We start from the raw sequence: 12,798 nt of genomic DNA on the forward strand, positions 1-12,798 counted from the left end.
ACAATTTACATCAATTTTCAATCAAACAAACACGCATAAAATCTATCATCATGAAAGTGATCATACCATCATATCCAGGACCATTCTGTTATACAGTTGCAATATGTTAGGTGCTTTTAACCTGGCAACTGCTGAATTTAGAAATTTGAATGACCTGCTGAACAATTTCATTTTTAAGACTGTAAAAAATTATTCTTGGGGTTAAAAAAACAATATATTCAATTTACGGTATTAACTGAGTGGGAAAGACTACAAAATTATTTTAACACGGTAAACTTAAGCCAATGATTGAATACTAGTACAGATCAAAAAGATAGCTGGAACTAGCGTGTCATCGTCTGCCGTAAATATATATTTATATAAAAAAATAGTAAAAATCCTGGTATCTATGATGAGTTTATTGTTACAAGGCGCTTTTTTTTAGAATCTATGATATTGTATTCGTCAAAGGATCCATCGGAACCGTCGTGGCACATGTCGTCTTGGAACTTCTTTCAGTGGTCAATAATTGTTAACATCCTCTGATAGGGGATAACCCAATAAACTACAGAAAACTTAGAAATGCCTTTTGAAAGATTAAATAAAACATATCTATAAAAGTTTAAAGGAAAAACTATGTAGATCAACTTATGTAACTTTTAAATCAAATTGTGATTGTGAAAAAAATGATATACTAAGTGTAGAACAATTTGAAGAAAGACAGAGTCTTACAAGATTTCGCACATCTGCTCGTCAATTACTTATCGAAGACGATATAGATCTATTAATAATCCTCTATACAATGGAGTAGTGCAATATGTTGCAGTAAGGAGGTCGAAGATGAACCTAATTTTCTGTCTAAATGTGACAGTGTATCAGACCAAAGATTAGTGATTAGTGATTGCTGTAACTAAGAATGTTCAAAAAATCTAGAACCCAACAAAACAAGCTGATATGGTTGTATCCATATCCGTGCATGGTATTTGTGATCTCATGTAGGTCTTTGTTAATTGGAGATTTTGTTTGACCAGAACATTTTCATTATTATTACACTGAATGCCAAAAAAAAAATATTGGAATTCTTTCCTGTGATTTCAAAATTTTACAACCTCTTCAGCTAGTAGCGAACAACAGGTGCCATTCCCATAAGGTGATATTAGTTTTTCTATTTAAAAAAAAATGGCGATTTGGCTCTACTTTGCAATTCGTCTTTCTACTCGTCGATATTTTTTAATCGTTTTTTAGCTCACCTGACCTGAAAGGTCAAGTGAGATTTTCTCATCATTTGGCGTCCGTAAACTTTTACAAAAATCTTCTCCTCTGAAACTACTGGGCCAAATTTTACCAAACTTGGCCACAATCATCATTGGGGTATCTAGTTTAAAAATATGTCCGGTGACCCGGCCAACTAACGAAGTTGGCCGCCACGGCTAAAAATAGAACATAGGGGTAACATGTAGATTTTGGCTTATATCTAGATCTCTGAAACCAAAACATTTAGAGCAAATCTTACAGGGGGTAAAATTGTTAATCAGGTCAAGAGATATCTGCCGTAAAATGTCCAGATGAATCCGACAACCCGTTGTTGGGTTGCTGCCCAAGAATTGGTAATTTTAAGGAAATTTTGCCGTTTTTGATTATTATCTTGAGTATTATTATAGATAGAGATAAACTGTAAACAGCAATAATGTTCAGCAAAGTAAGATCTACAAATAAGTTTCATGACCTAAATTGTCAGTCGACCCTCTTAGGAGTTATTGCCCTTTATAGTAAATTTTTATCCATTTTTTATACGATTTTGTAATCTTTTACAAAAATCTTCTCCTCTGAAACCACTGGGCCAAATTCAACAAAACTTAGCAACACTCATCATTGGGGTATATAGTTTTTAAAATGTGTCTGGTAACCTAACCAACCAACCAAGATGGCCGCCATGGCTAAAAACAAAGCAGGGGGTAAAATGTAGATTTTGGCGTGTACCTCTGAAACCAAAGCATTTAGTGCAAATCTGACAGGGGGTAAACGTGTTCATCAGATTAAGATCTATCTGCCCACAATTTATAGGACAAATTCGACTACCCTTTGTTGTCCCTGAATCGGTATTTTGAAGGGGAAGTTTTGGTTATTATCTTAGATATATCATTATAGGATCTGATAATATCTAATATCTAATATAGTCCAGTCGATTTGTGCAGATATTTGACAAAATCACTCAGATTGTAAAAGCATGAAATGTGGCATAGTAGTAGTTAATGTCATGGACAACAATTTAAGCTATGGAGCCACTCTGAAAGTCGAAATTGGCGGAATAGGCGTCAATTTTCAAAATGGCGGACGTTTGATCTCTATAAATTAAAAAAAATCATTACAATTATATTAGAGAAGCAATTGACATGAAACCTGGTAAATAGAATAACAGTTATGATTCAAATTGCCTTGTTGAATACATTTTTGAAAATGTAACCATATTGAATGGCGGCCATCTTGAAAAATCTTGAAATTTTTTAACCAAAATAGGTACAGCTCTAAAAACATAATTCGATAAAAATAAATCTGCGTTATATGTACATTGTTGAAAATATACAAATGTTTTTGTATGAGCTATATAATGATCCTAAAATGACCTATTACGTTAAAAGCAATATTCATACTACCGCTTGTTCAACATAAAAGAGGGACGAAAGATACCAAAGGGACAGTCAAACTCATAAATCTAAAACAAACTGACAACGCCATGGCTAAAAATGAAAAAGACAAACAGAAAAACAATAGTACACATGACACAACATAGAAAACTAAAGAATAAACAACACGAACCCCACCAAAAACTAGGGGTGATCTCAGGTGCTCCGGAAGGGTAAGCAGATCCTGCTCCACATGCGGCACCCGTCGTGTTGCTTATGTGATTACAAATCCGGTAAATAGTCTAATTCGGTAGGTCAAATTCATGAAAGGGAAGGGGATTGTAGTTACGACGTGAGGAACATATCCGATATCATTTGTGAAATGGTTATTCCATAACGGTCAACCAACTCGTGATGGCGTCCGTAAAATTTACGAAGGGATGATTTCAACTTCACCATTTGGAACTCTTGATTTAATAGCTTCCTTGTGAGCAGTAACCCTCTATCAAGTAACAAGAGAATTACAAGTACAAATAAAGCAAACAAAAATTGTATACCTGTCATTTATAATAGTTGGCTGATTACACGATAATTCGTTTTGTTGATATTGTTGATTTGAAACATCTTTCAAAACCCTTGATTGCAGACATAATGAATTTCATATCATACAAGTAATGTTATAAGAAAATCAACTGCTCAAAATTTAATGATCTCAATTGACGTTAAAATATCACCCAATAAATGAGTTGTACATGTATTGTAAAACCTAACAATAGCTGTATTTGTCTATCATATTCTATCACATTGTCTTTCACATTTACACAAAGAAGTACAACTTAATACTCTTAATACTGCCTTAAAACATTTGCATTTCCTCGGTGACTGTGTTCACTTTGACTAATTAGTTAAGTGCTTGCTGCAGGAAGGTTCCTATATAGTCGTATGGTATATTCATCACAGATGACAAGGACTGTCATATGAGGACTTCTGATTTGGTAGCCATCTTGAATGATGACCATTTTGAAAAAAAACATGAATTTCCATGTTCCACTCGCTATATTGACTGTTTGCATCTAAACCTTTTTTGCTAATTCATATTGGATATTCACATAGTCGTCCGATAAAGCATGCACATGTTTACGAAATAAAGATATCAGTATCAGAATTTCTGTTACTCTCTCGTTTGCCTAATTAACTTTTTAAGACAGAAATTACGTATATATCATATAATTTATGACCAAAAGTTGTTGGAAAGGATCAAAATTGTAGATTTCGAAAACACTGGAGCCAGATATCAGAAGACCCTAATTGATGCAAGCATACGAAGATGTTGGGGCTTCTATTGGTTTTCCTTTCGCTCAATTTGAAACAGTTGAATGAAGGCTATGGAACTGCAGAAGCACATGGCAAAATGGCACAAATCCTGGGAAACAAATTTTAAAGATCTCAAAGTATTTCAGCAGTAAAAGTGAAAACATACTTCTGATGTTGAAGATATGTTGCCAAATGGAAGAAAACAATAAGCAACCAGGCACTGTAAAGTGGTACTGGATTAACAAAAACAATAACTGCAGTGTATTTTTTCTGTGGTGATGTATGTATCTGAAGATCTCCATGATGCATCCACATTTTTATATAGGGCAAGACTGTGCGTCTGAACTATAAGACAATGTTCTTTTAGCCAAAGTAAGTACTGGAGAAGTGAAAATAAAGGCAACAATAGTATACCGCTGTTCAAAACTCATAAATCCATGGACAAAAAACAAAATCGGGGTAACAAACTAAAACTGAGGGAAACGCATTAAATATTAGAGGAGAACAACGACACAACATTAAAATGTAACACACACAGCAACGGACTAAGCACTAGACAAAATCCGATGAGAATAAGCAATATAACATCAAAACCAAATACATGAATTTGGGATAGAAAAGTACCGTGACACGTCTTATAGTACACTCAAATATAGGAGAAAACAAACGACACAACGGAAACACAACGTAAAAATGTTACACACACAGAAACGAACTATGATATAACAATGGCCATTTTCCTGACTTGGTACAGGACATTTTTTAAAGAAACAAATGGTGGGTTGAACCTGGTACTTTGATGGCATTGTTAAATATAACATTAAAATGACAACATAATAATACAGGACTACAATACAAATAAATAGGATAACGGATTAGGCAAAGAAACACATGAATAATAGATAACAAAAGGCATCAGGTTTAAAATTCATTACGTCAAAAACGCGCCTCGTCCAAACAAGAATTACCAGTGACGCCCAGATATAAAAGTTCGAAAGTTAAAAAAAGGGGTGGGGTACAAAGTTGTACAGCTCTGAGGATCAAAAGTTGAAAAAGGTTGTGCCAAATGCGGCTAGGGTTTTCTGCTTGTGATAAGAACATCCTTATCATATAGAAAAAGGGGGACGAAAGATACCAAAGGGACAGTCAAACTCATAAATCTAAAACAAACTGACAACGCCATGGCTAAAAATGAAAAAGACAAACAGAAAAACAATAGTACACATGACACAACATAGAAAACTAAAGAATAAACAACACGAACCCCACCAAAAACTACGGGTGATCTCAGGTGCTCCGGAAGGGTAAGCAGATCCTGCAATTTATGCTATTGCAAACAGTAAATTTAATCAAATGAAAAAGATTTACATGATAAAACTGACGTCTTAACTAATTACAGAAAACAAAACCCGAATACATAATACATTGAAGACCAACACAGAAAATAGACACGCCCGACTCAGTGACAAACCAGGCCTGAACGAAAAAAGTTATAACCATGACGTCACATACGAACGAAATGGTGAAAAGGCACAATATTACGTCATGCAGACATTTGAATTTCTGAAACAGCACAAATATGACGTCATATTTGAAAAATATGTCTAAAAAATAAGATAGAAATAGTATTGATATAAGATTATAATAGAACTAAATACTGATATTACATTTAAACACAATGCACATTGCAATACTAATCAATAGCAATTAACTATATTATATATATATATTTATATGTCCGGTTTGTTTTGAATCTAACTTCAAACATAAAAATCGTACAGATTACGTTGAACAAAATCAAAACTAATAAATGAAGGCGGTGAATAATTTTCTTTACCATAACACATGAATTTAATAGAAAAGACGTCAACCAATTTGACAAAATCTGATGAAAATTACAAATATAACATCAAACTAAATACATGAATTTGGGATAGATAAGTACCGTAACACGTCTTATAGTTATGCGAATTCACACTCAGCAAAACAGTCACAATCGGGAATAAGTCACGTTCGGTAATTAAAAGATTAGACGACGTAATGAAAAACCACAATCTACCATGTGATAAAAATGTCCTTAGCTAGTTTGGTCAAAGACACATCATATGGATCAACTAATTCGCGATGGTGTGAATAAAATTTACGGAGTGTCAATTTTAATCTGTCCTCATAACTCTGTTGAAGCAGGTTCTGTGTAAGGAGCACACTTCTGTATATGAAGTCCGTATAGTGTGAACATGCACGAGAATAACGTATCAATTGTGATATGTAAACACCATACGAAGGAGCAGAGGGTATGTTACTGCTGAGAAATGGGAAATTGATAATTGGGAAGTTGAAATCGTCCCGTTTATCATAGATTTCCGTGTGAAGTCGTCCATCTGCATCAATATTGAGGAAAAGATCAAGGTATGAAGCAGTCCTTCTAGTATCAGTAGTATCCTTAATTTCAAGTACGCTGGGATATATGAGATGTTAGTATTGGCTGAAATATGGGTTATTCAATGATAGAACATTATCTATATATCGGAAAGTCAAATTAAAGAATTTCGCAAGGTGCTTTTTCTTTTTGTCTTTTAGAAGGTTCTGAATGAATTCTGCTTCATACGAGTACAAAAATAAATCGGCCAGTAGGGGTTCACAATTAGTACCCATTGGAATACCGACTGTCAGTTGAAATATAAATCCTCCAAACTCAACAAATATATTGTCGGTCAAAAAGTCAAGCATTTTGAAAATATCATCTTCAGTATATTTTCTGGAAGATTCTGTGTGATTCTTGACAACATATGAATTAGTGTAACCCAAAACGAGAAATTTGTATCTACGATTCCCATTTTTATAGAAAAAGCTCTGTTTTATGAGATGGTGAAGTCGATCTTTCAACTGAGCATGGGGAAGAGTAGTGTATAGCGTAGAAAAATCAAAAGTCTTTATGTTGCTGCAAAATTGTAAAGATTGTGATCGAAGATTAAGCAGTAGATCTTTCGAATTTTTGAGAATCCACATCTGGTTATCACCACTGGTAGAATATATCTCATCACAATATTTTTGAAGCCCATCTTTAACTGTAGAAAGAATAGAAGTGAGTACTTTGGAAAGATGTTTAGTTGAACATTTTGAAGAACCAGCTATGTATCGTTCTTTATATGAAGTTTTGTGTAATTTAGGTATCCAGTATAAGGAAGGTAAATTTTCTTCGTTTTCTTTGATGTTGATATCAAAAGAAAGAAGGACAGATTTATGATTTTGTAAAATTTCGTCCTTGGTAAATGATGTTAAAGAATATGTAGGGTTACCAGTAGTTTTATTCCAAGCTCTGTTGTGAGACATTGCAAATAATGTTTTTTACACATGAAGACAATATTATTGGAGGCTATATCTGCTGGAACAACGACATATTTGTCATGCAAAGAGGATAAAGCATCCACAACATCCGGATTCTTGAAAGGGTAAGTAACTCTTGTACTCATATTACATCGTAGTTTTTGTATGCGCCTCTGAATGCATGATCGAATAGCTTTGATCCATTCAGACAAAGTGTCCAGTTCTGGTTTGTCTGGTTCGCGCTTTATCCATTTTCTTGTATAGTCCTCAACTGCATCCATCAGTAACTTGAAATTCATTTTCCTGTTGATGGGCTGGGGGATTCTATATTTTGGTCCCTTGGCTAACAACTCTCTAAGTTGTTCATTGGTTACGATGCCAAGGTCACCAGTAATAACATGACCAGCTGGACTATAATTGTATTGTGACGATGCACATGAGCAATCCGGAGGCTTGGATTTCGTATCTTTGAGGTTAAAGGCCTCTAAAACTCTCTTGTGGTTGAAAATCTTGGATGCAATAGACTTGGTGTAAGTATAAGAAATAACAGGTGTAGCTTTATTTTTGAAGTAATGAGGTATGGTTTTTTGTTCAGATTTTTTATGGAAAATATTGCTAATATTTACAGCATCTAAACCTTTATTGGCGAATTCTACCTTAAAAAAATAACGTTGTTCCTCATTATTGGATGTAGTCGATACAGGTTTCAATAGTCTATGGTTAGCAATATCCATGATTATTGCAACTAGTCTATACAAAACAGAACGAGAATCAAAGAGCGCATGTAAAAGTGACGCTTTTTGGAATTAACATTTTAGATTCGAATTTGGGGACTGTTTCAGGTTGACCAATCAAAATTAACATATAATCAAAAACCATGACAACTTTAGTCTAATTGACAGAAAATAGGTGGGGTCATAGGTGACGCTTATGACTAAAACATATCTTAATTACTTATGTAATCTTGCTATCAATGTTTACTCTATACCATATTTGAGCCGGACATTAACAATAGAAATAATCCGAAATACATCTTAATTATTACATGTCGGCTTCACTTTAAAAAATCATATCTGTCAACACATTCTGACCATTGTCCGATAACTTCTTACGTAATCTATATACAACAAATAAGGCTTACTAAAAGGAAATATGTTTGTGTGAAAACCAAACTAAAGCTATTAAAATGTCTGTCCAAAATTGCAATAAAATATTGAACTAAAAATAATTTGCTTTAAACTTAGAACTTTTCTAATTTTTACTGAAATTAAGAATTTCACAAAAATAATAAAATCTGAATAAAATGATACCATGACACTGATATGATGAATTTCTTAAGGTTTTTGAACAGACGTTTACAGACTATCAATTGTCACGGTGTGTACAGCAGGTGGTATATATTTTCTGTGACCATGACTTCTATTTCGTCGAGAAGAAGTATTAAACAATTGTAATGTATTGACGGTAGTACACCTGGGACTAGACAAAATACCTACACCATCAATTTTGTCATTGCATCCATAGGGAATGGCTGTTCCCAACTCTCTAATCCAAAAGTCTTCTCTTTTGTAAACGATATGGTGTACTCAACATGGGGTCATTAGTAGGATGATATATTTTTTCTGTAATCCGGACTTTCATTGAAACAATAGAATGGTCAGGCTGATTGAAATGTTTATAAAGAAATTTGTTGTTATTAGGAACATTTACATTAGATCGATGATCATTCATTCTAAAATTGAGTCTTTGTCGAGTTTCCCCGACGTAGATCAATCCACAAAGAGTACACAATATTGGAAGCAGTGCAATTCAAATCCTCATGACTATGTGTATTGTAAATTTTGGTGGTTAAATTACTTTTAAACACTAGTATCTTGCTTAATGAGTGATAAAACTTGACAACATAGCAAAAAAGCAGGATAAAACATACAGAAAGAAAGCCAGGAATCTTTTATCCTTGGAGTTGTGCTTTCCAAAATAATAAAATACATTGACGACGCACGGTCTGGAAGAGATATTGTACCAATCTCCAAACTTGCAGGTCACACAGAATTGGACTGTAAACGCCTTGGACAACTTGGAGTTATCATGGAAGGAAAAACTGATATAACGCATCTAACAACATTGGAATGTAGCTGTCATAGTATCTGCAAGCATACAAGCAAGGTATATTAGTTCTCTTGATTTTCAACGAAGATATTCGTGAAGCTCTGAAACAGACCTCATAATGAAAGGGTGAGAATGAAGGCATCAGCATAGCCATAGCAGGCAAAATATATATACGTGATACTAAGAATAACTTTACAGGGACACTCAATAACAGCTGTTAACATGAATCGGTTCAACATACATAAGTTTCCTTAATAATAATGATACAGGATGGCCAAATATCGGGACAGTCCAGTATTATCGTTGATTGGCAGACAACACTTATCATTCTCAGTTATAATAGTTCACTTGTGCAACTCGTCGTCGAAAGGATACAACTGCAACTTATCATTCCTCAAATAGAGAGTAACATGTCTCAATATTTGTGGAACTGATTCATTTAGAAAGCTTGCATTGAATGTCCCTATAAACCTTTTTATAGTAGCAAGCCTTACTCTTCAAACTATTCTAGTTACTTTGACTATGATGAGGCCTTCACCATCACGACTATTAGACATGGCCTGTTTTAGAACTTCCCCAACATATTCATTAAAAATCAGGAGAAAGACGCAACCTTTCATGTGTGCTTGCATATCATCTATGGCAGCTAGTATTCAATTTTTCCGAAGTGTTGTATTATTTATTCCTTCCATAACAACTCCAGCACAGACCAAGGAAAAAAGAACAATGGTTACATTGGTTAGTAGTTCAAGTGACAGTCACATACTCTATTGTCGATCATAATTGTCGCTGCTTCATGATGATAGTCAGATACCTCATCGTAAAAAAACACCCTGCAATCATTGTTCTTGTTGATTCATCACACTTGTGTCTGGTTACTTTACTGGTATTTTCAATCAGTGACTCATCATAGACTTTTTTTCGTTTTCCCTGACAAAATATATTTTGATCTGAATATTTGCTTTAACAGGATTAGTACCTTTTGCCTTGTGATTCTGGAGTGTTTATCCCATTACATAGCTTTCATTAAATTTTAACAGTTGTATGCTTACAAAAGTTGAGCTCAAATGTCTACGTCTGCTCTTTTTGTATTTGATTTGCATTGTAAATCCTCACGTGTCCACTCTTGGCGTTTCAAGATTCTTTCAAGTCTATTTGTTTATAAGTATTTTTAGCTCCAGTGATTTCAATACATACTTTTTCTTCCTTTTCCACATAGAGTGGTCATAACTCATATTGTATATTGTATAAATAAGCATTTTTTTGGTGATAAAAAGAAACTAAGCTTTACATGCCAAAATGCAAATAAAAGAATTTATGTATTTCGTTAGATACATTTAATTTGTCAACATATGCATACCTTTTTGAGCACTTACTGAATATATCATATATGAATAGCAACAGTCATAAATAAATGATTAGCAACACTAGTTGTAAAAGCATAAAAAAACGCAAATAACAATTGAGGATAGCGAATAATGATATATTGGAAATATACGTTTTCAAGATGTCCACATTCAAGATTGCCACTTATACTTCAATGGTCCTTAGTTGATAGTCTTTGTCAGTAGAATATACGAAAGGTTATCAAAATTGGTAAAGTAATATATTTTTCATATTTTTTTTAATAATTTTCATTTATTTTTTTGGAGACATTTTCAAAATGGCCGCGAAGAGCCGTCATTTTGATTTTTTCAATTTGGTCCATATATATATAGCTATAAATGTTAGTTATGACCTTAACTAACACTCTGCAAAGTTTGATGCTTTTACCACAATCTGAACAATTGTTTCACAAATCGACTGGACTAAATACTATTAACTATGTTTTAACCTTATTTCACATGATTTACAAAGCATCAGTAAATACAGGTGAGCGACACAGGCTCTTGAGAGCCTCTAGTTTTTCATTCTGAATGAGTTTTCTCTCCATCATCACTGCTGACTTAGGTAAGGGAAATGAAGGTGTGATGCCTCAAACTTGAAACAGTTAATATACGTTACGGTATGCATATTACTAATTCTTTTGTCTTTAAAATGATATAGAGATCCTTGCGTATATATATTTTTTAAACAATATGACTTATAGTTGTGTCATTAAAAATGTCTTTAAGATTGAAATTGGAATCGGGGAATAGGGGAGTGCGTCAAACAGACAACAACCCGACCAAAGAGCAGAAAACAGCCCAAGCCCACCATGAAATTTAGAATGGAAATGGGGATTGTGTCAAAGAGACAACAACCCGACCATAGAAAAAACAACAGCAGAAGGTCGCCAACAGGACTTCAATGTAGCGAGAAATTCCCGCACCGGAGGCGTCCTTCAGCTGGCCCCTAAACAAATATATACTAGTTCAGTGATAATAAACGCCATACTAATTTCCAAATTGTACACAATAAACTAAAATTAAAATAATACAAGACTAACAAAGGCCAGAGGCTCCTGACTTGGGACAGGCGCAAAAATGCGGCGGGGTTAAACATGTTTATGAGATGTCAACCCTTATACCTCTAGCCAATGTAGAAAAGTAAACGCATAACAATACGCACATTCAAAATTCAGTTCAAGAGAAGTCTGATGTCAGAAGATGTAACCAAAGAAAATAAAAAAAATGACAATAATACATAAATAACAGCAGGCTACTAGTAGTTAACTGACATGCCAGCTCCATGCAGACTTCAATGAAACTGATTGAAGATTATGATTTCATCATAAAATTATGAATATCAGGCACAATCCTTCCCGTTAGGGGTTTAGTATCATACCATCATAACATATATGAGAAGAACATAACCCGTGTCACGCCAACAACTGGTTTTTGAATAAATGTGTTTAGATGTTTAGTTCCCATGCAAAGACCCTATAGTTAGTAGTTAGTAAATTATTTATTATAGTGACATGTGTTTTTCACAAAATATTATATAATACAGTGAGATGTAAAAACAATAATTAGAACACCCGACCCTTTGGGTCTATAAGTCACTTTAAACATAAATTTCAATGGTACGACGAACAAAAATAAATAAAATGCTATCGAAAATTTTCATATAAAAAGTTTTTTCTCTTACTGAAAGCTTGCAATAGATATTTAGCAGTTTTTCTCGGATGTTGACATAGTAAATATTTAAACTGTTCTTCATTTGATAGTATACATAAATTGTCTATTTGTGAGAAATGTTGCAGTCGAAGATTGTTATAAAAGTTACAGTTTATAAGGAAATGAAATTCGTTTTCCACACAGTTATCGCTACACATTTTACACAAACGGTCACATTCGTCTTCACCTACAAAACGACCAGTTTCTAACCTGAGAGGAAGAATGCCACACCTGAGTTGCGCTATTATGGATCTTTCAGTACGATTAAGATTAAGTTCAATGTATTGTTCACAGCAGTATTCAGATTTTATGAGCCTGTATGTTCGTAGTTTCGGAAAGTTTGTTAA

Source organism: Mytilus galloprovincialis, chromosome 7, assembly GCF_965363235.1.
Source record: "Mytilus galloprovincialis chromosome 7, xbMytGall1.hap1.1, whole genome shotgun sequence".
NCBI classification, from domain to species: Eukaryota; Metazoa; Mollusca; class Bivalvia; order Mytilida; family Mytilidae; genus Mytilus; species Mytilus galloprovincialis.